Source organism: Octopus bimaculoides, chromosome 3 (genome assembly GCF_046866305.1).
Source record: "Octopus bimaculoides isolate indiv1 chromosome 3, ASM4686630v1, whole genome shotgun sequence".
Classification (NCBI taxonomy): Eukaryota; Metazoa; Mollusca; class Cephalopoda; order Octopoda; family Octopodidae; genus Octopus; species Octopus bimaculoides.
The window spans coordinates 43,111,725-43,139,244 of record NC_142930.1 but is presented as its reverse complement, the minus strand read 5'-3'; the positions used below and the strand labels follow the sequence as shown (position 1 = coordinate 43,139,244).

Sequence of the window (27,520 nt, the reverse complement as noted above, 5' to 3'; positions counted from 1 at the left end):
CAGTTCAAATGTGGTCGGACATCGGTGGAAACTGCTCCTATTTCCAGACAACCACATCATTCTATTGCTGATGACGACACCAACCATAAACTGGAAGCTGCCATTTTGGAGGATCGCCTCATAGCTATTCGACAACTAGCCCAAAACGTGAAGATAAGTGTTGGGTCCGAGCAAATAATCATTCATGACCATTTTCCCATGTGGAAGTTGTCTGCACGATGATTCCTCGGATGCTCACCCCTTTTCAGAAGTAGAAACGAGTAAGTCGCTCCCGGGCACTTTTGGCAGTGTGCCAAGGAAACGAGGACGCCTTTTCAAACGGGATGAAACATGCGTCCATTACTATGATCCTGAGATTAAAGTCCAGTCGAAGGAATGGACGCATGATAACTCACAACCACCAAAGAAGTCTCGTATCCAACCCTCAGCAGACAATGTGATGCTCACCGTCTTTTGGGCCAGTGCAGAATAGTGATGATGGATTTTCTGGAAAATGACACCGCAATTAACGGGGCATATAATGCTTCTCCGCTACAGAAATTGTAGGATGCCATCAAAGCAAAGAGGCGTGGCATGCTGACCAAAATCGTCTGCGTCCTCAACGTTCACGGTCAAGTTCACAATGCGCAAGTTGCCCAAATGAAAGCATACTCCAGAGGCTATGAAATCTTTCATGTCCTCTTTACTCTCCAGACCTCACATCATCTGACTCCCACCTCTCTCCGACCATGAAGTCTTTTTTGAAGGGGAAGGACTTTTCGAATGATAATGAACCTATTTCCGAGGTAATGTCTTAGCTCCAGGTGCAACCTACCGACTTCTAAATACGCGGGCTTCGCAGTTGCATAAATCGATGGGAGAAGGGTGTCACCATTGGTGGTGCCTATGTAGCAAAGGTATAATAATTATGCCAAGTTTTGTTTATCTCAGTTACTGGGAAGAGGGTCAGCGGAAATCTTTAATGAATATGCCGCGTATATACACAGCTGCAGTGAATACGTTTTCGACTCAATTGAGCAAAAGTCAAAATAACACTGACATCTCATTTTAACTGACATATTTACCAAAATTACATAGAAAATATCTTGAAATATTAAAGAGTAAATTTATTCAATAAAATCGTAATTGGCCTCAACCACGGCCTCCAGACAACATTGGAATCTCCTTCAAACCTTCAGGACGGTCTCCTTGTTTCAGCTGGTGAATACTACTGCAATTCTTGCCGTCAGTCTATCTTTGTTGTTACAAGTTGTTTTGGTTACTTGCCCAACTGCGCCACATACATAATAATTAAGAGGCTGTAGTCTGGAGAGATAGGTGGCCTGATGTTAGAGTTGATGTAGTCCCAGAAATTGTCTGACAGCCGTGACTGCATTCTCCTGCTTGTGCGGCATGGTGTAGATACCTGTTACCACATGTAGTGTCTTCTAATAGCGACTCTCTTGACCCAGGGCAACACTACTTCATGCAGGCACATGATGTACACCTCCGAGTTGAGTCTGAGACCGTGTTGGAAGATGAATGGAGGCATAACATAGCCATCTCTAGTGAGCACTCCAAACACCATGATGTTTACTGGATGTTTGATTTTTTGCACTTTCGGTACATGTTGTGGGGGCACAGCAAGCCAACGATTGTTCTGCGTGTTCACCATCTGATCCTGCCAGACATTTTCCTAGTCTGAGAAAAGCCAAAGCATGTTCAGTTGGACGAGATGCTTGTGTTTTCCCAAAATCGTCGTAGCGCGATCTTTCCTCTTGTCCTTAATGGCCTGGGATAAAAATTGGCCCTTTCTCATTTTGTATTATGAATAACGAATGTCTTCATGCACTACCCGCTTGATAAGAAAATCAGACACTCCCATGCCCCTGGTGACCTAATTGGCTTGGAGGGATCGTTGTCAATCGTAGCCTGAATCTCACAAAAATATCCAGTACATCTTTTCTCATCAGAACGATCCGAGTGAGTTTTTCTAGTTGCTGCACCTTCATAAAAACCATTAGACTCATACAACTTTCTCCGAATCATCTGCACTGTGCTCCGGTTGACAGCCAAACACTCTGAAATATTCGTATTGGCACTTCCGGCGCCAATGCCAAGCAGAACGGCGTGTCATTTCCGAATTTCCTGCTGAGCGAATTGCGTTATGGTACTGTTTTTCTCACACACGGTGCCCAACTGACCCTCCTATACTTTGTAGTCGACAAAATCAGAAACAAACTATGCGCGAAATAAAATTATGAAATGGCGACAATTTACCTATCGCACGCTGTATATGTATATAATAAATAATTTCATATCAATAGAGGAAAATATAGTATGGCATGCATATAATTTCTTTATAATACATACACGAGATGATATAATTCAATACCTCACAATACTAACTAAGCATGAGATGAGGGGAAATACACCATGCCTTATATTAGAAAATGAACATTGTGTACAAGTTCATACCTGTTTCTCATATGTATTCTTTTATCTCCTTTCCTTTTTTTAATATATATATTTACTCCCTACATGTATTCTTATATCATATTGTTAGTTTCACTACTGGCCATAAGCAATACTGAGGCATGTGTATGGATATCGTTAAATGACTATATATAGTTACTTTAAACTGCTGGAAAATGAGCGATAAAAAAAAATGCTAATTATTCCGTTGAGAGACGAAGAGTGCTATTTGCTTCAACTGTAATCACAGTTTTATATATAAAAGCTGGAAGGGCAAGTCGATTACATCGACCCCAGTGCTAAACTGGTACTTATGTTATAGACTCACCAATAGTTGAAAGGCAAAATCGACTGTAATGGAATTTGACTTCAAAATGTAAGAACGGATTAAATGCCACTGAACATTTTGGCCGTCGGGTTAACTAAACTGCCAGCCTGCTACCTTGCATGCGTAGTGTACTAACACAGACCAATTACAATAATATTGCAAAGTCCCTCCCACAATGCTATTTCTTATTTAAAGGAACAAAGCTATAATCTAAACAAAACAAGGCTGACCCAAATCCGTACATGGAAGTTAATAAGATTCGTAAAACATATTTAGAATAAAAATTTAGTACTGTTGCTTCAGGCAAAATGATTGAGTGTCTGGATGACAGTTTGACAGAATCAAAATCTGTTATCGAAATACACATCTTAATTTATGAATATGATTTTTATTGCATTTTATTATTAATGGATCTTATTTCAATTATATATCAACCATATTATTGTCGAACATACGAGGTGGTATAAAAAAATTCCCGGAATAGTTTTGTAGCGCGCCATCAGATGACAACAGACGATTACATACTCAGTGAGAGTTAGGAATGAACTTTATGAGACAGTGTGCCGAGTGACATCGTTATGTTTACTTCGCAGGTTGTGAAATTTGTTTTATCTGATCCCGTGTTGTTGTAATTTGAGGTTTGTCATGGACAGCAACACAGAACCAACGCGAAATTTTGGTTTAAACGTGAGAAGTCTGCTACAGAAGCATTGAGCGTGCTTTGGCAAGCTTTCAGCGACGAGGCAATGCGTCGTACACAACTTTTCGCATGGCATGGGCACTTCGAAATAGGAAGAACGCCTCTGGAAGACAATGCGCGATCTGGAAGACCTATAACGAATGTCACCTGCGGAAATGTGGCGCTGTGCATCGAGATTTCACCACACAATCGCCAGATCATCAATCGAGAATTACATTCGAAACGCTGGGTTACCATATTAACCGGCCAGAGCTATCGCTTTATTCTTATTTGTATGTATATATAGGATTCCACTTCTAGAAGCCATCTGATGCGACCTTCAGTATGAGTATGCCGATCGACCTCGTCCGGTAACGTCGTACTACCAATGGCGCGTCTTTGTCGTGAAGCGCTTCTACCCCCATTGAATTTTGGGATGGCTGAAACAACGGAACTGTTAACTGATGCGGAAAACGGTGGTCGAAACAGGTGTCTTGCTTCAAACGGCTAACAAGGATGCTGGCATAAGCAAAACACAAGTTTGCGAGTGGTTTTCACGCTTTAGGAATGGTGACATGTCGTTTGAAGACAAACTCCTTCAGGGTGACCGTTATCCCCCAGAACATATGAAAACATCATGAAAATTCCTGAACTGATCTTGTATGACCGTCACGCAAAATTTCACGGACTTGTTGATATGGCTGATGTGTCCTGGAGTTTCTATAAACGAATTTTGGGTGAGGACTTTCGAATGAAACCAGTTGCCGTAACATGTATGCCTCTCTTAATCACGGAAGCGTGTTATGAAATGAAAGAACAGTTGGAAATTGATCCTGACCTCGTTTTCAAAGGTCGTTACTTGTGACGAAAGCTGGCACAACGGAATTTACAGATGTGGAAGAGGTTAAGAAAAAACGACGGTGACGTTACATGACATCACTTTGCAAGATTTCCACCACTGTCTGGAATGGTGGAAAACGAGTCTGGACTGATGCATTGTTTCAAATGGGGAATAAAAAAGTAAACATTTAAAACTAACTGAATAGATTAATAATCCTAAATGTCGATTTCTTTTGGGTACCCTCTCGTATATGTATGTATGTATGTTTATATATGTATGTATGTATGTATGAATGTATGTATGTATGTATGTATGTATGTATGTATGTATCTATCTATCTATCTATCTATCTATCTATTTATATATACACAAAAGGATGCAGCGAGAGAGATTTTGACTATATGCGTGTGCGGAGTTGAGGATGTAAAAATGCTCGCGGCGTCATGAATATATTTATAGTAATGTAACGGATTCCCAAGTTTTTGATTTCCTATAACAGCATGAAATGTTGGATCATAGTTATCCACTTCTGAACGTCTTGATTGTTTTCCATTTTATATAGATATTACTACCAGTATTAGCAAGAAACAGAACTAGCTGTAATTTTTTATCACTTCACACAACATATGTAACTGGATCGTGTGACTATATGCACGCTAGCTATATCAAAATCTATATTAATCCAAGGAATTTTTTACGAGACATTATGTACGAAAATGTGCGCGATTTTCATGTAAGTGATCACATCAGAGTGCATGTGATACTTTCCCAAGCGTAAATGTTGCATTAATATAGTGAATAACAAGGGGATTCGGATATATTCGTTGTTCTAATATCATGACTGATTCGTCTTGCTTGAGGTTTTCAAATAAATCAGTTCTTTATTAATGGATGTATATATCATCACTATTGCAAATATTTACATGAGCGTATCCAATCGGGTATAGTTCACAATAAACACAAGTGATTCAATATATCTATTTCAGTTCAGTTTATTTAGTCTTTACCATCAGTCTTAATGATGATATTAACATAGCACATTGTTATATACTCTAGACTAAACTGCAAGTCGAAGTACAGCTAATATATTAATATAACTCTATATGCTCACATTTCCAGTCTTTTGGGTGTCTTATATTTTTCTCATTGAGCAATACTGACAAAAAAACCTCGAAGAGATAAACAGATATAATGATTCTAAGACATGCGTTTATATATTTGAAAATATCGGATATCAAATGTTAGCGGTAAATAACTGGCACTCAGTCGGTTACGACGACGAGGGTTCCAGATGATCCAATCAATGAAGTAACTTGCTCGTGAAATTAACTTGTAAGTGACAGAGAACTCCACAGACACACATACCCTTAACACAATTCTCGGAGAAATTTATCTTGACACGGAATGTGACAAGGCTAGCCCTTTGAATGACAGCTCATGACTGGAGCAATGTGAAATGAAGTGCATAGTTCAAAGACACAACGCGTTGCTTGGAATCGAACTGCCGACGTTCGACCGTGAGCCGATTTCGCTAATCACAAAGCCAAGCGCCTTCACAAATATTAGCATTAAACAAGTATTATAAAAACTGTCTATGATCATGCATTTATTAAATTTAAATCACAAATTTCGTCTTGTCTACACTGATTAATTTCAATTTTTGTTAGCTGATACGCTACGTTTAGTGTATATATTGTCTATTGCTTCTACTCCGCAAAAAGTCTATCATAGAAAAAAAAAAACCCAAATATGAAGTCATTAATTTAAATCAACGAAAGATTCGCATAATACACGTAAATAATTACTATAATGTTGTGAACGATCACTCCAATAACAATTAAAAACAGTGAATCGTCACTCTACTAATTAGCTTACAACTGCGAACCATTAACGGATGTAATAAATCAAAATAGTGAAGGTCTCGCTAACAGTTAGTTAACAAATTAGTTTGGAATTAAGATGAAAACTACTAAATAAAATTATGTCTAATGTACTTCGAGGAATCTAATGTTTTAACATATTTTAGTAATCTTGCCTCAAAAGCAGGAGCAGTTTTTATAAATTTACTCTATTGGTCGATATCACTTTAGCTAAGAGAGAGACATATATTTTGTTTTATTTCCCTAGGTAGCATGTAAAGTAAAGTGTTCAGCGCTCAAATGTTAAGCACAGTGTTTTTCAATTGCAACGTATGTATTATAGAACCTACACTCGGAATTGATAGAAAGAAGTTCAAAGAATATTGTGTTAGAATTTTGCTATAGTCCAAATTTTGCAGTAGTTGTTATAGATCCGGACACTGGTATATCACGGTTTTATGTCGGGGGTAATTCGTAAATGGGCATAGCTTTTTTATTAACTGCCATAGGTTATTCAAAGAGAATCTCTTCTACTATAATCATTGTTCTCTTCACATGCGGGGAGAGTGGGTGTTCATCTACGCAGAAGGACATGATACAATCGAAAACGTTATTGTAAATAAATGAATGGAGTTTAAAGAAGGGGAAAGCAGCATTGTAGACAAACTACGCAATAGGAGAATTCAGCTGCCTGGGATTCCTAGCAAGAGGACGAAATGATTCCCGCGGAGACACAACTAAAAAATTGTGAGCTTTCTGTACCGTCAGAGTCCATTACAAAGAATGAGAAGATTTGACATCAAAAAGGGTGTGCAAAGTGGGTATAATCAGCACATGGCAACAGTTCGAAATGTGAGAAGTATAGAAGTTTTCTTGACTCTGGTGAACACGTTTCAAGCGAAAGAAGTCACGATTTTTCCCCGATTTGGTGACAGGTGTTAACATGATAATATGTTCATGAAACAAGAAAAAAAAATTCAGGTTTACAACATTTTTCAATAGTCTAAATTACAAACCAGCGATGGGCGCCGAAAGCAATGAGATTGCTTAGGGGAATATTTTCTGTAAAGTGGTTGCACCGAGAACAGGGAGTAGTGAATTCAGATATTGTAAGAAAGATAAAACACATAGAAGTCTTGAGGAAGAAAGATGTACAAGACTCTGACAAACGTTACGACCGTACGCATCTTCGGTAGCAAATCGGACAATTGGAAAATTTTGGTTTGTCAGTTTCTCCCTCATTCGAGGTAAAGTCCAGATGTGGCGCACTCCGACGCGCCTCTTCGATTAATTGAAAGCCATTCTTCGGAAATAAAAATTGATGACAAAGAGGAAGTGTAAGGAATTGTGAAATAGTGGGCAAAATTGTTCAGGTCTTCAAATTTTAAAGACATTTCGAGATTTTGTTTAAGCTTCTGTTCCACAATATTTCAATAGTACTTTTGTATAGACGGAAAGTCTACATACCAATAAGAGCTATTTGTACGATATACGAGGTGGTGCTGAAAAGGTCCTGATTTTAAGGGTATCGCTAAAGGTCCAACATTCTTGGTTCTATTGCAGGACTTAGAGAACCTGAAGGACTACTGAAATAAGTGTGTGAATCTGTGAAGGGAATATACTGAATAAAATCATAATTAACTGATCATCCTGTATTTTCTTTTACCCAACTCAGGTACTTTTCAGTACCTCCTCGTATGTATTATAATGATAATTCCAAATTTTGGTACTAAGCTAGCAATTTCGGTAGAGGGAACAAATCAATTACATCGACCCCAGTGTTCACATTGTACTTATTTTAACGAGCCCGAAAGGGATGAAAGGCAGATTCGACTTTAGCGGAATTTGGAGCCTGAACGAAATGCCATTAGGTATTTTGCCCGACATGTTAACGATTCTGTCAGTTAGTCACCCTTATGTCATATAATAATAGTAGGAAAAACACAAAAACTTAACCATCATTTACTGTCCTTTCAGTATAAATCTCGTATTATTCAGAATGAAAATATGTATTGTTATCACGAATAATTATCATTTTTGTTATCATGCCCTGGGACGTAAAACGCACGAATGATAGTTATGCACATTTTTAATGCCGTCTGGGATAACATAATCCAAAATATATGTCCTTTGAGTATTATGAATCTAGCTTGTAATTTACAGGTGTGTAGCCGCTCTTCAACATAATCAGCAACAACATTGATAGTCTATTATCTGGCGGTGATATAATGTTCACTTCATCAGAAATATCTTATCGCTTGCAATCTCTTAAAAAAAAACATATGTGAATATTTAGAGTTTACGAAAATGATTATATAAGGCAAACATCTCAAAAAGAAATAGATGCAATCATTTTGTAATATTTAGTTCTAGAAGAAAAATTATGTCTTTCGATACGTATAATTACTTAACCTAGTATTTAGTAGATGTGCCTTGTGCAGGCTTAAATCTGATTGGGTGCAGTGATCGTGAGTAGTTTCCACATACATAAAACGGTATAACGAAGAGATGTCTTTTTACTTTTAACATGTATGTATTTATTTATGCACATACACACACGCACGCTTACACACGCGCACACACACACACGCAAACACAGAGACACAGACACACACATACGTACACACACTGACACAGACACACACACGCAAGCCCAAATATATATATATATATATATATATATATATATATATATATATATATATATATATATACTTTCACACTGGTATGTATATATGTATATATGTGTGTATATTTGTGCATGTCCGTGGGCGTGAAGGGTTGTAATATTTGGTATTTGAAATGTAGGAATTTTTCCCAACGTATTGTAACCTTTGGGCTAGAATTTTTAAAATATTAAATGCAATTCCTGAAGAACTTAGGAATTTTACCAAATGGAAATATATCACGAGTACTCACACATATACACACAAATATCAACATACAATCACACATAGTCACACACAGTATTCAAAGCCACGCACATATAGATATATTGCCACATATATACACACACATATCTATGTATATTAAAATATACTCCTTAATGTATGCCATATTATTTCTCTTTGCGTGAATATTTATAATTTCAATGACTACTTGTAGCTAAATTCTATTACTCATCTTACATATTCACGAATAATTTCTGTTGTCTATATACATTCTGATTGATGTTAAGTAAATGTTGAGTCCCATGATTCAGCAGTATTTCAGTGAATATAAACTTTATGCCGTGAAACAATATCCTTCTAAGCAACTATTATTGAAGTGAGATAAAATAGCGTGTTTTCTGTGATTTATATCAATTTATATGACACATAAATATTTAATCAAAATACATGGTCTAGACTTTAATCTATAAATATCCATTAACTTGATGTTGCTTGATAACCTCTGCTAGACATCTTGAAGGTAATGAAATGAAAGTTATTCTCTTTAAACACAATCACAAATATTTATGCAAAAGCATTTTACTCTGGAAATAATACACAACATATTCTAAATTTAATTAAAATAATTCGTTTGTTTTCTGCTCTCTTTCACAGGAAGCTGGATTACACGGTTCAAATATTTAACCCAATGGTAAACAGCTAGATCTGTTTCGAAAACAATGGTGATTAATGAACACTAACATTTCTAAGGAAACTCTCTCAGAAAACGTAAGTATATTGACTAAACGTATTCAATTCAGCATTAATTTCGTATGCAGGTTACCTGCTGAAAACAGTATCGATAATCTTGCTGGTCGATGATTTTCGGCTGAAAGGAAAATCGTGATGGAAAACCAAACGCAATAAGATATGCTGTTGCATGTAGTGGTTAATGCGCAATGCTTAAACAAATGTTTAGTACAAGGATATCAGTTGCGAGTTACACTGTGAATGCATTGATTCAAAGTGTAAGTTTGTTGGGTGAACTGAGTTGAGTACGTGTTTGTATGTGTGAGTGGTGTGTGCGCGCGTGTATGTGTGTATATGTGTGTGTTGACATGTGTGTATGCGTGCGTGTGTATGTGTGAATGTCTGTGTGTTGAAATGTGTTTGTGCGTGTGTATGTGTGTGTGTTTTGACATGTGTTTGTGCGTGCGTGTGTATGTACGTGCTGACATGTGTTTGTGCGTGAGTGTGTATGTGTGTGTGTTGACATGTGTTTGTGCGTGCGTGCGTGTTGATATGTGTTTGTGCGTGTGTGTGTATGCGTGTGTATTGACATGTGTTTGTTCGTGCGTGTGCATGTTTGTGTGTTGAAATTTGATTGTGCGTGCGTGTAACACAAATATTGTCCTATGCTTAGGCTAAAATATACCGACGTCACTCATTATTCAGAATTGTGGAAGTGCAACATTATAGAGTGTGATGTGTGCGCATCTAAGTATGTAAAGAGGTGAAGATTCTTCAGTTGAAGGGACTTGTACTACCTAGGTGTTTTGGGGGTATGTTAGCTTAGATGCTTGCCACATAGTTCTGAGTTCAGCAATGCATCCGCGACCCTTCTTAATTTCTACAAAATCCTCTACACTCCATCTTTCTTATTTGGTATACTTTGTTTCTAACGTTTATTTTCTGGATGCTTGAATATATATGACAGCTTTTCCGGAACAATCTATCCTTGAAGATATGAACTGAGGTGCATGTCCTTGGTAATGTGCAAATGATGCAGTATATGGACAGATGGATCCTGAGAAATCAAAAACGGTATCGTCTGTATGAGAGCATTTATTATCAGGAATAACAAGAACTTAATTCATAGAAACCAGAAATAATAAAGTCGAACGCTGTGGTAAACCATAGTTGCTAAAGATATTGTCACTTGAGCCATGCAGCAATGTATAACTCCTGCAATGCAGGTAAACTTGATTTACATGAAATGAGTGACGAACTTTTGTCATAGTTAAATTTGTCTCGTACCTGACACGTCTAAACATTTGTGAATACCAATTCAAATGATGCATGATAAGAGAATCAACGAGATTGATCTGCTTCTCTGAGGTACATGTCACTGGTTATACAAAGTGTGATTCATCCGTGTCTTAGATAGATGCGTTCGGATAGGGAGTAAGATGGTCAATAACAGTAATGGAAATGAAACATTGACATTGTTAATATAGAAATAGTCAATATCTTTTCGATCATATCAAGCCTAAAATGCTGAAACATGTATAGTAAGCTAGGCAAATCTCAGAAGAATTAAGTGATAATTATAAGGTATATAGCGACAAACTAAACGAAAGAAATAAAAACATGAGATTTGCAGTCGTTTTCTGAATTAGTCTCTCCAGTTTGATTAATAAATTCAGAAAACAGAAGCGACAATGTGTAGATTACTAATTGACATTTTATTATCACACATTGGGGTTATAAATAAATTTCCCCAAGCTATGTATATATGCGTGTGTGGGGTGGGGGGCGGGGTGGTGGTGGTGGTGGTGCATGAGTGCGTGTGCGTACGTGCGCGCGCGCGGGTGTGGTTGTAGGTGTATGTGTGTGTGTGTGTCTCTCTCTCTCTCTCTCTCTCTCTCTGTATATATATATATATATATATATATATATATATACGTATATTTATATATATATATAAGATGCTTATGAGAATTTATGGAACAAGTATCCTATACAATCTCAGCAAACTATTAAAGATGGAGAAGAGATGTTAGAAATTCGAAAAGAATTAAATCCATGCATACGATCGTTTCAAACAGCAATATTAACATGTAAATAACATGGTAGGAAAAATTAGAAATTAAACTAATTAAAATCAAATTAATTACATATTACTCTTCTTCTCACCGCGTAAAAATATTACATCAAAAATGTTATATTATTGTTACAATAGTCTTTATTTAGTGAATATCACATAACATATTCGGATACACATATTATCCCTATGAAAGATTAAGAGCATGCGAAGATATTGTGGTTGTGTCTAGTTACATTTCTTAAGATCATAGAGCGTAGTTGTGGGACGATTACAGTATAGTCCGTAGAAATGAGAGTATGAATATAAGTTTTCCGATGACGATAGGTACTACGAACTCTACTATAGTCATCCCAGGAATATAGTCTATGAACTTAAGAAACATAAATTTTTCGAAGCAAGCCTAGCTATGCATTAAAATATCTATAAATTCCATGTATCAATTATTATTATAATAATAATAATAATTATTATTATTATTATTGTTATTATTATTATTATTATTATTATTATTATTATTATTATTATTATTATTGTTCAGTAGTTTTATTTTTATAACGTGCTTTCACTTCACTACCGAGCGCAGCTCTGTGCGCCTTGGGTATGTGCTGTGGTTTGCTGTGGTGCTCTTATGTTTACTGTATTGAAAGTGTTTTGCGTAGAATGTGTGCAGTACGCAGTAGTGCAATTTTCTGTAAGTTATATATATTTGTAAGTCCTGGTGTTTTTGTTATGTATTTGTCTGAATATTTTTTTATTATACCTAAGGCACCTACTATGATAGGAATTGTTTCTGTTTTTAGATTCCACATTCGAGTTATCTCTATTTCCAGGTGTTTGTATTTTGAAAGTTTTTCCATTTCTTTTAGAGAAACGTTGTCATCTGCTGGTATTGATACATCAATTAGAAAGCATTTTTTTTCTTCATGATCTTTGACAACTATATCTGGTCTATTTGCCTTAATTTCTCTATCTGCGTGTATTGGCATATCCCAGAGTATGGTTGCTTTCTCGTTTTCTGTGACCTTTTCTGGCGTGTGTTTATACCATATTTTTTCTGTTGTTATTCCATAGTGTTGGCATAGCTTCCAGTGTATATAGGTCCCAGCTCTGTCGTGTCTGTGAATATATTCCTTCTTAGGCAGGACTGGGTAGCCAGAGATAATATGATTTATTGTTTCTTGTCCATCTCCACATATTCTACAGTTACTTGTTATATTTCTTTTCATTATGTGTTTTTGGTAATTTCTGGTGGGGAGGCTCTGGTCTTGTGTAGCAATTACAAATCCTTCAGTCTCTGCTTTGAGTCCTGAGCTTCTCAGACATTGCTGGGATTTTTCTCTGTCTATTTCTTTCGCATTTAGTTTAGCCCAGTATTTACCATGTAGGGGCTTTTCTTGCCATCGTTTTATCATGGTCCGTTGCTGTTCTAGTTTTAGTTTGGATTTCATTTGTTTTATAGCTTCTTCTTCTTCTTCTTCTTCTTCTTCTTCTTCTTCTTCTTCTTCTTCTTCTTCTTCTTCTTCCTCTTCTTCTTCTTCTTCTTCTTCTTCTTCTTCTTCTTCTTCTTCTTCTTCTTCTTCGTATTTGTTAGGTAGATTGATTTCTTGTTTGTATTTGTCAGCTTCCTTAAATATTGAAAACAGTTTTTTGTTTTGCTCGTGTTTTGTGGCTATTTGTATTAGTCTCCCTTGCTTCTGGAGTAGGTATTTTTGCAGTCCTATGGTGGTTATTTTATAATAGTTTTCTAGCTGTATAAGACCCCTGTCACCTTCTGTGCGTTGTATATATAGCCTTTCTATGTCAGATTTTGGGTGGTGCATTCTATATCCTGTCATTATTTTTCTTGTTTTCCTGTCTATTTTATATAGTTCGTTTAGTGTCCAGTTAAGGATGTTGTAGCTGTAGCTTATAACTGGGACAGCTAAAGTGTTGACACCCATTATCTTGTTTTTAGCATTGAGCTCTGTTTTTAGTATTTATCTAACTCGTCTATAGTACTCTTTCTTTATTTTTTCTTTCATTTGCGTGTGTTGTATCCTATCTAGTTCATTGACTCCTAAATACTTATATGGTTGACTTTCGTCTAGTTCTCTTATTTCATTGGCTTTATCTAGTGTTATATTGCTACTTTTAACTAATTTTCCTCTTTTCAGGGTTGATTTGGCACATTTTTCTAATCCGAATTTCATATCTATTTCCTTGGTAAAGCCGTGTACCGTATGTAGTAGTGGTTCTAGCTCTTTGTCGTTTTTTGCATATAATTTTAGGTCATCCATATATAGAAGGTGGCTGACTGTTTTTCCGTAGCATTTGTAACCGCATCCAGTTCTATTTAGCAATTCTGTTAAAGGTGTGAGTGCCAGGCAGAACAGGAGTGGAGAGAGCGTGTCTCCCTGGAATATTCCTCTTCCAATGGGGATGGCTTTCGTTTTCACAAGTCCCTCTTTTGTTTGGAGCTGTAGCACTGTCTGCCATTTGTTCATTGAGTGCCCTATGTATTTCATAATAATTGATGCCACCTTGTTTATGGCTAGCGTTTCCAGAATCCACGTGTGGGGAACACTGTCGAAGGCCTTTTGGTATTCCACCCAGGCCATACTGAGCCCTTTCTTCTTTCTGCGGCTGTCTTCAGTTATGGCTTTATTGATCAATAATTGATCTTTACAGCCGTATGAGCCCTTGCAGCATCCCTTCTGCTCTTCTGGAAACAGGTTGTTATTTTCCAGGTGCTTACTCAATCTCTGCGATATTATTGCAGTAAAGGCTTTGTAGATCGTAGGGAGACAGGTTATAGGTCCATAGTTTTGTGGCTTCTCCGTTTCCGTGGATTTGTGGATTAAGATGGTTTTCCCTTTTGTGAGCCATTCAGGCATTGTCTCTGGATCTGCTAGTATGTTGTTAAAGTTTTCTGCCAGCTTTTTATGCATTCCTGGCAGGTGTTTTAACCAGAAATTGGGGATCTTGTCGTGTCCAGGTGCCTTCCAGTTGCTTAGTCTTTGCAGTGTCTGGGTGACCTCTTCAGTTGTTATAGGGGCCCAGAGTTGCTCAGGTGCTAAGTTCGTTGTTTTAATGGTCCTTTTCTGGGGTTGTTGCTTCACCGACCATATTTGTTTCCAGAATTTCTCTAGTTCTTCTGCTGTTGGTGCTGAAGTAATGTCTATTTTATTTTTACCCAGTTCTTGGTAGAGTTTTCTGGGGTTGGATTTGAAATGTTTGTTTTGTTCAAAGAAACGTTGGCGTTTCTCATACCGGCGGATCCTTTGTGCTTTGGCAAGGATGTCTTGCTTTAGTTTTTCTTTTATTATTATTATTATTATTATTATTATTATTATTATTATTATTATTATTATTATGGAGGTGGTGATCTGGCAGAATCGTTAGCTTACTCTTCATCTTTCATAAGGATAATATATATGTATATATATATATATATATAGTGAGTTCAAACAAGAAAAACGACAAAAAAATGAGGACGTGATACAGATATTGTGTTACTGGACGCTCAGGAATGGAAAGAAAGAGAATTTGACGTTTCGAGCGGAGCTCTTCGTCGGAAATATAGGAAAGATCAAAGAAGGGAAGACGGAGGAAGAAAAAATCCCCAACGATATACACGAGATTACATTGTGAAATATATATATATATAATCCAAATATATTATGTGATACTCACTCCATCACGTCTTCTGTAGCTATAACGATATTACTTTTTCGATGTATTCTTTTGTCGCACAGGGGAATACAGTAATATGTAATTAATTTCATTTTATTTAAATTAGTTTCTATTTTTTCTTACATGTTATTTACATATTAATATTGCTGTTTGAAACGATCGTATGCATGGATTAATTTCTTTTCAAACTTCTAATATCTTCACTATTCCACCATTAACAGTTTGTTGAGTTTCTATAGCATACTTCATCGATAAATTCTCATAACACACTTTATACTTGTAGCATTTTTATATTCGCAAAATTCTCACAACAGTAAGCTACCAATGAAATACAAAGAATTTTATTAGAAATTGACCTTTAGAACCCTAGAAAGTAAAGGATGAAATATAACTCAACTTTCTCTCTCTGTCTCTCTGTCTCTCTCTCTCTCTCTCTCACATACACACACACGCATATATATATATATATATATATATATATATATATATATATATATATATATATATGTATGTGTGTGTGTGTGTGTGTGTGTGTGTGTAAGGAAAAAAGTCAAGGTAGAAAATGCTAAAATAATTTTATCATAAAAAAACATTTTAGTACCGGTTTCAGTCAGTGTGACATATTAAACTCTGAGTATGGAGAACAATTAAAGTTTGGAAAAATGAAATTAAATGTTTCTAAAAGAATATTTGCATAGTATTCAAATACAAGGAGCATTTCCCTTGTTTTGGCCTGTTTCTGTCTCTTTTGTTTACTCTTGTGGGTTCGATATTGTTGTGAATTCTTGGCAGAGAAGAAGAAGAAGAAGAAGAAGAAGAAGAAGAAGAAGAAGAAGAAGAAGAAGAATTGGAATTTTAACTAGTAGTACAAGTTAATATGATTTCTCTTATGTTTTAACAGAGCGAGAATATGTAAGAAATCCATGTTGTCACTATCCTAGCTATGAATAGACTGAAGGTGGCATTGCATTTAAATTGATGTAATTATTGCATTGTTCAATTAAACGAAGTCGTTTGAAACAGTCGTATTATTATCCTGTTGCTCATTTTGAGCAAACTCGCGCATATATATGTATATATATATATATATATATATATATATATATATATATATATATATATATATATATATATATATATATATATATATATATATATATATATATACATATATACATATATATATATATATACATATATATATATATATATTTATATAAATAAGGATAAGATCGATATTTAAAATATTGATTTTATCAAGTAGCCAGCATGGGAATAAAAACCATCAAAGGTAATAATTATTTTAAATTATAATACAGGGTATCTAAGAGATACCGCCACGCTGAAAATTAGCAGTCAAATCCTGACTCTAAACCACAATAAATGTCCACATAGCACAAGGAGCGAAGACGAAGACAAAATAAACCAGTAAAAATAACAAGATAATTCCAGATCCCGGATTTCTGGCTTTGCATAAATTATGCTTTGCCTTCATCGGTGGAATATACTCAAACACATAAATACAAATATATGCAGGATTTGACTGCTATTTTTCAGCGTGGCTGTATCTCTTAGATACCCTGTATTATAATTTTAAATAATTATTACCTTTGATGGTTTTTATTCCCACTTGATAAAATCAATATTTTAAATATCGATCTTATCCTTATTTATATAAATTTGTTTTGTCAATGTATTTACTGCGCTGATATTCTGTCCGTATCGCACGAGGAGTTTTTAGGCGGGCTATTTAAGCTAGTCGTGTACATACGTGCATATATATGTGTGTATACGTCCGTATATGTAAGTATACTGTTTATAAACATATATTTGTATTTATGTGCTTGAGTATATTCCACCGATGAAGGCAAAGCATAATTTATGCAAAGCCAGAAATCCAGGACCTGGAATTATCTTGTTATTTTACTGGTTTATTTTGTCTTCGTCTTCGCTCCTTGTGCTATGTGGACATTTATTGTGGTTTAGAGTCAGGATTTGACTGCTATTTTTCAGCGTGGCGGTATCTCTTAGATACCCTGTATTATAATTATATATATATATATATATATATATATATATATATATATATATATATATATATATATATATACGAGTCTGTAATTAAATTGAAGTACTATATCCCATTCCCAATTGCATGGATTATAATTGAGAAAATAAATATTACCTAGACGGTAATTAATCGAAGACCATTAATTTGCATTTATTCAATTATTCACTAGGTAGCACTTATAGTCGACTCTTGTGTACCGTCTTGAAGTGTCGAATTGAAATAAAAGTATAATAGTTTACAGAATCGATTGCGGTGTCTTACGTGACCTCTAATGATGCTAATCATTGCCACTTTGCTACTAATTGTGAGTTGATCAATATATTTGTCACCTTTTCCTGACAAGTGTTCTTTCATATTTAACAATGTAATTTCATGATTTAAGTATAATGCTTATCAGTATATAATAAATGATATTATAAGGAGTTAACAGAAATTATGATATTAGTTTACAAGTGATTTATTAATAGGTAGTCTAGTCATTAATTACCGGGATAACTATTAACTGGATTTGAGAACGGATAAATGAGAATATGAAATATGACATTTACGAAATATCATTTCAAAAGAGACAATGTGTTGTTGCTAAATATAATCGTATCTTTCTTGTCTACTCATTTGTTAGAGGTATGTTGGGTAATGCAGTTGTACATGCGATAATATATTTCGATATCTGGTCGGTATAAGAATTTGTATGAAGATGGTTATACTCAATCTAAGAATACATCAGAATAAATGTAGTACATGAAACAACAATACGAAACACTTTTTTTTTTTATGTTGAAGAGAGATATAAACGATCGATTCTAATTCAGGCAAAACTGCAATTCGAGAGAGATAGTGAGATAGAGAAGCAGAGAAAGAGGGAGAGAGAAACACTGAGAGAATGTGTGTGTGTGTGTGTGTGTGTGTGTGTGTGTGTGTGTGTGTGTGTGTGTGGACAGAAAGACTACATTGAAATTGCCTTTGGAAACTAAAAAAATATGTTTCGATCAGAAGCTTCCTTCAAAATAAACTTGGCAGAGTATCACAGTCTTTCTATTCGGGAAGTTAGTAGCAACTCATGAACAAGCACAAGACAATATTAGCATCACAGGTAAACGGGAAGCAGTAGGAGTGTTTATGTCGGTACATCCGTTTGTATCTGCGTGTGTGTGATATAGACTACTGTGTTATATCCTTGCTGTTCTTCTCTTATTTTGAGCATTTAGTCAATATTAGAAGTAAGCATGTTAAGTTTAGTTTCATCGAAAATACTTGGTTTGGAGGTACTCTTTTCTTTCCCCTATTTTTATGACGTTCATCGACATTTATACAGCCAACCACAGGGACTTACACATCAACATAAATAACGGACTATTGAGCATCTACACATAAAAACAGTGCTTTATTGATTGATTCCTTAATTGCATATAGCATCAATAACAAACTATTCACACACACACACAAACGTATTTATATACACTTATATATATGTATGTATTTCTAGATTTAAGTATAAATGAAAAACAAAGCGTTTCGTATCACCTGAAAAAGACATTTAATTTAGCTAGAGAAAGTAGACACTCTTTTACACTTTTAGAGCTGTTTCTAGAATAACAAGGCTTGGGGATAATGTTGACGAAAACCCTTTATATATGGATATAAATGCATTTATACGTATATACATATGCTTATATATATATATATATATATATATATATATATATATATATATATATATATATATATATATATATATATAGTTTTAGGGAAAATAACCAAGTTTCAAGAACTCATCGATGAGAATCCACTATCACATATAGAAAAATTAACAATTAAAGCACAATAAATAAGTATAATATAAAACTATATGTGATAGTGGATTTTCATCGATGAGTTCTTGAAACTTGGTTATTTTCCCTAAAACTATATATTTTATATATATTTTATCTATAAAGCTCAATTTAATTTTGATTTTTAATAAGTTGATTTTAATTGAGTTTTTACCTGTAATTTTGGATTTTGTCCCTAATATTATTATTATTATATATATATATATATATATATATATACATAGACTCATATGCCTGTATGTGTGTGTGTGTGTGTGTGTGTGTGTGTGTCTATGTATATCCTTTCACTTCATTCTAGTTGCTTCTGATAACATATAAGCCAGTGCAGCCTGTTGCAAATTCAGGAAGTCTGAAATTAACCATCAACGATACCGGCCAGTTAAATAACGATACAAGTTTACGTTTGACACACTGCAAGGTGAAATGCAAAACACGTTTAAGTGTAGATAAATTGAATAATGCCAACGATCATTTAAAAGTTGGATGACGGAGACACCATATTCATTGTATATATATTTTTTCTGAGAGAAGGAAAATTGTGATGTAATTCCTACGACTTCCAATGGTATAGATCAGTTCATATTTTTGTATGCAACATTTTCTTATGAGGTATAAGCATCGCTCGGTTTTTAAACATATCATTTAAAATCTCTATTATCACTTGCATATTGTTACTGGCTTCACCCGGCAATGGTAAATCTTGCCATGAATCGTAGCTGGTGTCATATTATCCTTTACTGGCCATTACCTCCTGGGTCTCATACGAGGTATTAATCGCAGAGATTCAGAAAGTGGTACATGTCTTGCACAACTGTTTATCATTATACTCGAATGATATATATATATATATATGACCGTTTATGATGACTTGATATCTTATTCTATCAACTGGAGTTGCTGTGGCGATAGAAGAGTGACGACATGTTCGCACATCCAATTGGAAGTGCAGTCAGTTAAAATTTTCGTCTGTTAGATATGTTTTGAAACATGTAGGTTTGCATCGGGAATTTTTCTCGGAGAGAGGTCATAGTTTGGGTAGTCATAAATATCATTGACAACGAGTAAACAGGAGAGAGAAATCATGTGTGAAGAAGGAGTAATACATCACTATACACATTTGTAACTGGCCGAAACTAATGATACTGAATTTGCACGTTCTTGCTATGAAAGTAAAGGAGTTAAATACCTTGGATTGTGCATAATTTTTCCAATAGATTTGATGTCTTAATATGAATATATGAATTAAAATGTCAAGACCTTAAGTGACAGGCCAGATTTTCGGTATATAACAGGTCCACTTTCAATCACATTCAATGCAATGTCTTAAACCCAGAACCAGGTCAATACACATGATTTATGTTCGCTCACTGATATCTGGTCTTGCAATCATATAAGCGAATCTCCATCACTTCTCTCGTGTCTACGTAGCTTTTTCTAATCATACTCTCGTCTTGTTGAACTGAAATAATTTCCGATTGAAAGGCACGAGGAAGATCTTTCTGTCTGGTCCATCCTATCTGATTTCATATCTGCACCTCGATTGTGCAATAGATGATGTCCCATTCTCCAATGGGACATGGTGTAATTTAAAAGAAATCTTTATCTTCTCTTGTTATCATGTTCTCAAACATATAACGGATGACACTTTGATTTTTCACGAGATGGTCTATAATATTTCTTTTTCTGAAACGTGTTGTAGATAGACTTTGTCAATTGCTCTTTTCTATAATGCATGCTTTAAGTTGTTACATATTATTGTATAAGCCTCAGGTACATAAATTTTCCACACAGTTCATTCTTTTTCATAAAATATACTTTTTTTAAAACGCTGCTTTATAATATTGCTAAGAAAAGTGAGAAAAATGGCTTCACAGTTTTTGAACTACAATTAAATATTGTTTTTTTCTCTCCATTTCCCCATATCTTTTCCTCATTTTGAAAGTTCAGATAAAAATATATAAAACCCCTTTCATTTTTATATTAAATCTTAGATACAAAAATATTATGCTATAAATATTTTCATAATTTTGTAGGTTTTGCATTGCATCGTAAGCAGTAGCTTAGAAATCCATTCCTTATTTTCTTTATTCTGCTTCCTTAAAAGACGCATTATAGCAGCGTGTTTAAATTGGACAATATATATAAAAAGCAGTAAAATTAAGGAGAATTATCAATGAAGTGCCCAATTAATATGTCAAATGGAATCCAACAAATGTGAATTGATATGTCAGAATGAAAATAAATGAGACAACAATAGGATATATTTAAATATACAACCTTAGATATAAATGTCGTGACGACATGCATTTTATTTTGTCAAAATCAAAATTTTCCAAGTGTAAAGGCGCACAATTACTCGTGCATGAACACAAACACACGGCTAACATACACAAACACACTCCATATTCAAAAACACACGCACTGTAATAAATTTCCCATCACCTCCTACACAGTTGCAAAAGTGTACATATACAACTATGCATTAGACACATAAATTTGAATTTTAATATATCCATGTAGTTCTTGTTGCTGTGTGTGTGTGTGTGTGCATACATGCATATACATATAATATATATATATATATATACGCACACACGCATATATATATATATATATATATATATATATATATATATATATATATAGGTATATATATGGTGGTTGTCTACTCCTTAAACAGAGTTTGACCACCTCCTGCACCTACACCTTAGCCCTTTCATGGCGTCTGATGTGGCTTTTTAAACCAGACAGTGTTTTGAAGAAACACCCACACAGATTGCACCTCTGATTTGCACTACCAATACCTGCAAGTAAGTTCTGCTCATTGTGGATCCTAACATGTCTTTTAAGATCCCCATTGGATTTGCAAACCCTCTGGCACACACCACATTCAAACGTGTGCACAGACATATAATCATGTATGTGTACGTGTGTATATATATATACATATACATACTTACATATATATATATATATATATATATATATATATATATATATATATATATATATATATATATATATATAAATATTATTTATAAAAAAATATATAGATATGCATATACGCATGCTTAATTGGATGTATGTATATTTTTATGCACAGATATATTAATGCATAAATTTCTTTATATATTCATATGCGAAAGTATTTATGAATATGTATGGGTGCATATTTGTGTATGGGTGTTTTTATATATGGAAATATATGTGTGTATCTGGGTATGTGTATGTATATGTATATATATGTATGTATATATATATATATATATATATATATATATATATATATATATATATATATATATATATATATGCGAGTAAAAATAAATACAAAAAAGGTGGGTTTTTTTGTATGATTGTGTATAGAGGAATATATTATTTTGCTTAAAAGAGTTCCAACACTGTCTGTTTTTTATGTTTTATTTATATTCCTGCAGAACTAATGTGGGGTATAGAATATGGAATATACAATATATAATATGATATACAATATACAATATAAAATAAAATAACATAAAAATGGATGGCACCCTGAAAGAAAGTATTGAATGTAGATGAAATATTGAGTGTTCAATATAAAGGATCAAATATATAAATATATAAATATAAATATATATATATAAAGGCGACTCGAGTTTCAGGGCTATTTCCCTTCATCATGGCCGGTATGACAGACTTTAACAGACTGTAATAAGTTGGCTGGTTTTCTTCTTTTATACCAATTCCTTTGGACGGCAGCAGTAGGTGTTTGGCTATTTTTAGAATTGATGTTGAATCTATTTTTAGAAATGATGATATTTTAATTTCTTGTTTTCTGTGGGTTGTAGGGATAAGATTTTTAAACCCCAGTAGGTGTTTGGCTGTTCTTAGAAATGATGCCAAATCTATTTATAGAAATGATGATATCTGAGAGATTTTGTGTTTTGGTTACAGGGATAAGATTTTTAAACCCCAAGTAAGATGGATTTAATCATTGTTTGTTAAGAGTGGGTTTGAATTTCTTAATAAAGTCCTTTTCTTTGCATTTTCTTTCAATTTCATTCCGGTTATAAAGTTTATAGAATGGAAATATAATAAAAGTTTGATGATCACATGTTGCTAGATGGTTACTCAGTGGTATTTGGCGGACTTCTGGGTTTTTAATCTGCGATCCATAGGAGTGTGGTAGAGGGAGAAACAAAGGGAGGAAGTAGAAGAATAGGTGAGGAACGAGAGGAAAAGAGAAAGAGAGGAAGTAAGAGGGGGGAAAATAGATACGTAGTAGTAACAGAGGAAGAACGAGAGGGGTAAAGCGAGATACGTAGTAATAAAGAGGAAAAGACTAAACCAGAATTCATAGTAAAAGAATGTGTTGATAGGAGATGTGGAACGTGTAACAATACCAACAACTACAAATACATAGAAAGTGGTTCCCACACAAAATTCAAGAACGGATCTATTTTTAAAATAAATGCAGATATGAACTGCAAAACACAACATCTCATATACTGCATCACCTGTCCAAACTGTAAAGAAAATTACATTGGCGAAACGAATAACTCACTTTGTCAACGTGCAAGAATTCACAGGCAACATATCCGACAAGAAGAACTAAGAATGATTCCATTAAGTAAACATCTGGGAACATGCGGAGACGGAAAGTTCAAAATCTTTCCCTTTTATAAATGTACACGGGACGATCCACAATACCGAAAGGAAATGGAACTACTCTTCATAAAAAAATTTTCCCCAAAGTTAAATGTTTGAAGAAGAAAAAAGAAAAACAAGGAATACGTTTTGTATGTATATATAAGGATATATGTTTGATATGATATATATAGTTATTTTTACTAAATTGATTTTACTAATTCAATTTTTCAAATTTACAACGATTATACTAATATACTCTCATGCAGAACTACACTTTACAAAAAATAAATAAATAAATGAATGTATGACAGGAATATATTCTAAAAGGGACCCAAAGTCTATAAAAAGAAAGGACAAAGAATATAAAACGAAAGAACTAAAAGCAAAGGAAAAAACAGGAAGACATTTTTTTGTTTTCTTTATATTTTCTATTCACTATTCTCTATTTTTTCTTTCTTCTTCTTCTACCATCCCTAACATGTCTCAAAACAATACAGTAAGTAGTAAACAAGCTTTTAACCTTTTTTTTTTTACACTCCTTAAAAAGACCAATTCAATACAATGGCCCTTCTCTCTCTCGTTTACCACATCCATCTCTCTATCTGTCTGACTATCAGTCTATCTATCTATCTCTCTATCTGCCTATCTATCTATCTATTTGCTTATACATCTTCCATTGTCTCCAAAGCCTCACACCAAAAAAAAAAAAACAACAACAATGTTCTGTTATAAACAAAACCCCCCAAAACACCTGTTTTTTTTTATATGAATAAGCTAGATCTCTGTATTTTCACAGTTATATTTGACAAGTTCGAAAGACGAACGAAAGAGCTATTATATGTATAAAATAGATAAAAGAAGTTATTCCAAAATTCTGACGGCTTTTTTTCAATATTTACTTCTGTACATCATACCTAACACTACACACACACACACACACACACACACACACACACTCACACACACACACATACACACACACACACACACACACACACACACACATACACATATATATATATACATATATATATATAAGAATTTAAGGATTGGAGAAAACGCATGCAATTATAACATGCGTTTTCTCCAATCCTTAAATTCTTAAATATACTCAAATAACCAAAATTTCAAGGAGTTCCTGCCTTAAAAACAGGAACTAAACCACAGTTATTTTGTGTTCTTTGCTACATTGGTTTCTATTAACCCATTTATTCTATCAGAAGAATTTTTATTCATTGAGATAGAAGAAATACACATAATTATATATATATATATATACATCTATATATATATATATATATATATATATATATATATATATATATATATATATATATATGTATATATATATATATATATATACATCTATATATATATATATATATATATATATATATATATATATACATCTATATATATATATATATATATATATATATATATATATATATATATATATACATCTATATATATATATATATATATATATATATATATATATATATATATATACATATATATATATATATATGTATGTATATATATATATATATATATATATATATATACATATATATATATATATATATATATATATATATATATATGTATATATATATATATATATATGTATATATATATATATATATATATATATATACATATATATATATATATATATATATGTATATATATGTATATATATGTGTGTGTATATGTGTATATGTATGTATATATATATGTATATATATATATATATATATATATATATATATATATATATATATATATATATACGTATGTATATATGTATATGTATATATGTATATATATATGTATATATATGTATATATATGTATATATATATATATCGATTTAAATAAGAGCTCAAAACTGATCCATTGAAAGTACTTTATTATAATAATGATAATGACCTATGAACATTTCGATGCAATATCCAGATTGATTCATGCATATTTTAAAATATGTTGATATAAATGGACTTGTTATGAAAGGCATTTTAAATTGATAAAACAATCCACCACAAATGCCTTCATCGCATTTTAAACATTAAATGGAGTTCTTTTACTCCAAACTCAGATGTCCTTGCATATGTAGGTATCACCTGAATTAATGCTATGATTTTGAGGACCCAAATGAGATGGTGTGACCCTATTGTTCGAATGGCGGATGAACGCGTGCCGAAACAGCTGTTTTATGGTGATTTTGCAAAGGGGAAACGCTATCGGCGAATACTTAAAAAAAAAGGTTTAAAGACGGCATAATGACTGGTATGAAGTCACATGGAATGGATCCAGAAGACATAAAAACCCTTATTTACATTATTTACATTTGACATATATTTCTTGTCATCCTGTTTGGTGTTAACACAACGTTCTGGCTGATATACTCTCCAACATTCATTAGGTGTCTTGGGGAAATTTCGAACCTGTATTATTGAAACTGTATTGTAGAATCCCTTGCTTCGTATCGAGGTGGATGGAGAACAAATGTGTGGAGTTGAGTGAAAGCGTTTGAAGAGGCCAGGATACGCATGCTATCGTTGCCTCTGATGAAGGATGTTACCATCGATAAGGTGAATGACGATGAACATTTTGTGTGCAAAATTTGTGACAGATTATGCCTTTCTTATCCTGGGCTCAAATCTCATTTGCGAATCCATTTAAAACGAACCTCCGCCAGCTATTCTGCATATACGCCGCTGCACACTTTTGAATGCAGTATATGCCAGAAGGTTTGCAAATCTAACTGAGGCATCATAGGACATTTTAAGATCCATAAAGATACGAACATATCTGCAGCTCTTAGTGGTCCAAATAAGATGTGCAATCTATGTGGGTGTCTAATCAGAACATTGTCTGGTTTTAAAAGTCACATTAGATGCCATGATTGTCCTATGGTGTAGGTACAGAAGCGGATCAAACTCTGCATTACTAGACAACCACCATTCAGACGTTGGAAACCGGACGTTGTTGTGTTGAATACAAAAGAAAGAACATGTATGATAATCGACACGGCATGCCCTGGTGACAACAGAATCAACGTGAAAGAAGAAAAAAAATACTATCACGATTTAAAGTGGGAAATACTCTCAATGAAGAGAGTAGACGTGATACCAATAGTAATTGGTGCACTTTTGCCACCAGGGCAGCTTGGGGAGGAGATTAAGTCGATTACATTGACCCAAGTGTATGACTGGTACCTATTTAATCACCCTGAGAGAATGAATGTTAAAGTCGACCTCGGCGGATTTTAAAGCCAGAAGATAGCGACGGGGGCGAAAGCATTTCGTCCATCGCGCTAACGGCTCTGCCGGCTCACCGCCTTAATAATAATAACAATAATAATAATAATAATAATAATAATAATAATAATAATAATAATAATAATAATAATAATAATAATAATAATAATAATACGTCTTTATCTGCCAAGAA

General features: G+C 33.8%; 1 protein-coding gene across 3 annotated transcripts in view; it reads left to right on the top strand.

Moving 5' to 3' along the window:
• LOC106875338 (FMRFamide receptor) overlaps positions 1-27,520 on the top strand; it is a 561,393-nt gene that overhangs the window by 292,916 nt on the left and 240,957 nt on the right. For all 3 annotated transcript variants that reach the window (XM_052966543.2, XM_089348822.1, XM_089348821.1), the window contains one exon: positions 9,707-9,820. The gene's annotated coding sequence lies outside the window, so the exon portion shown is untranslated. The remainder of the gene's footprint in view (positions 1-9,706; positions 9,821-27,520) is intronic.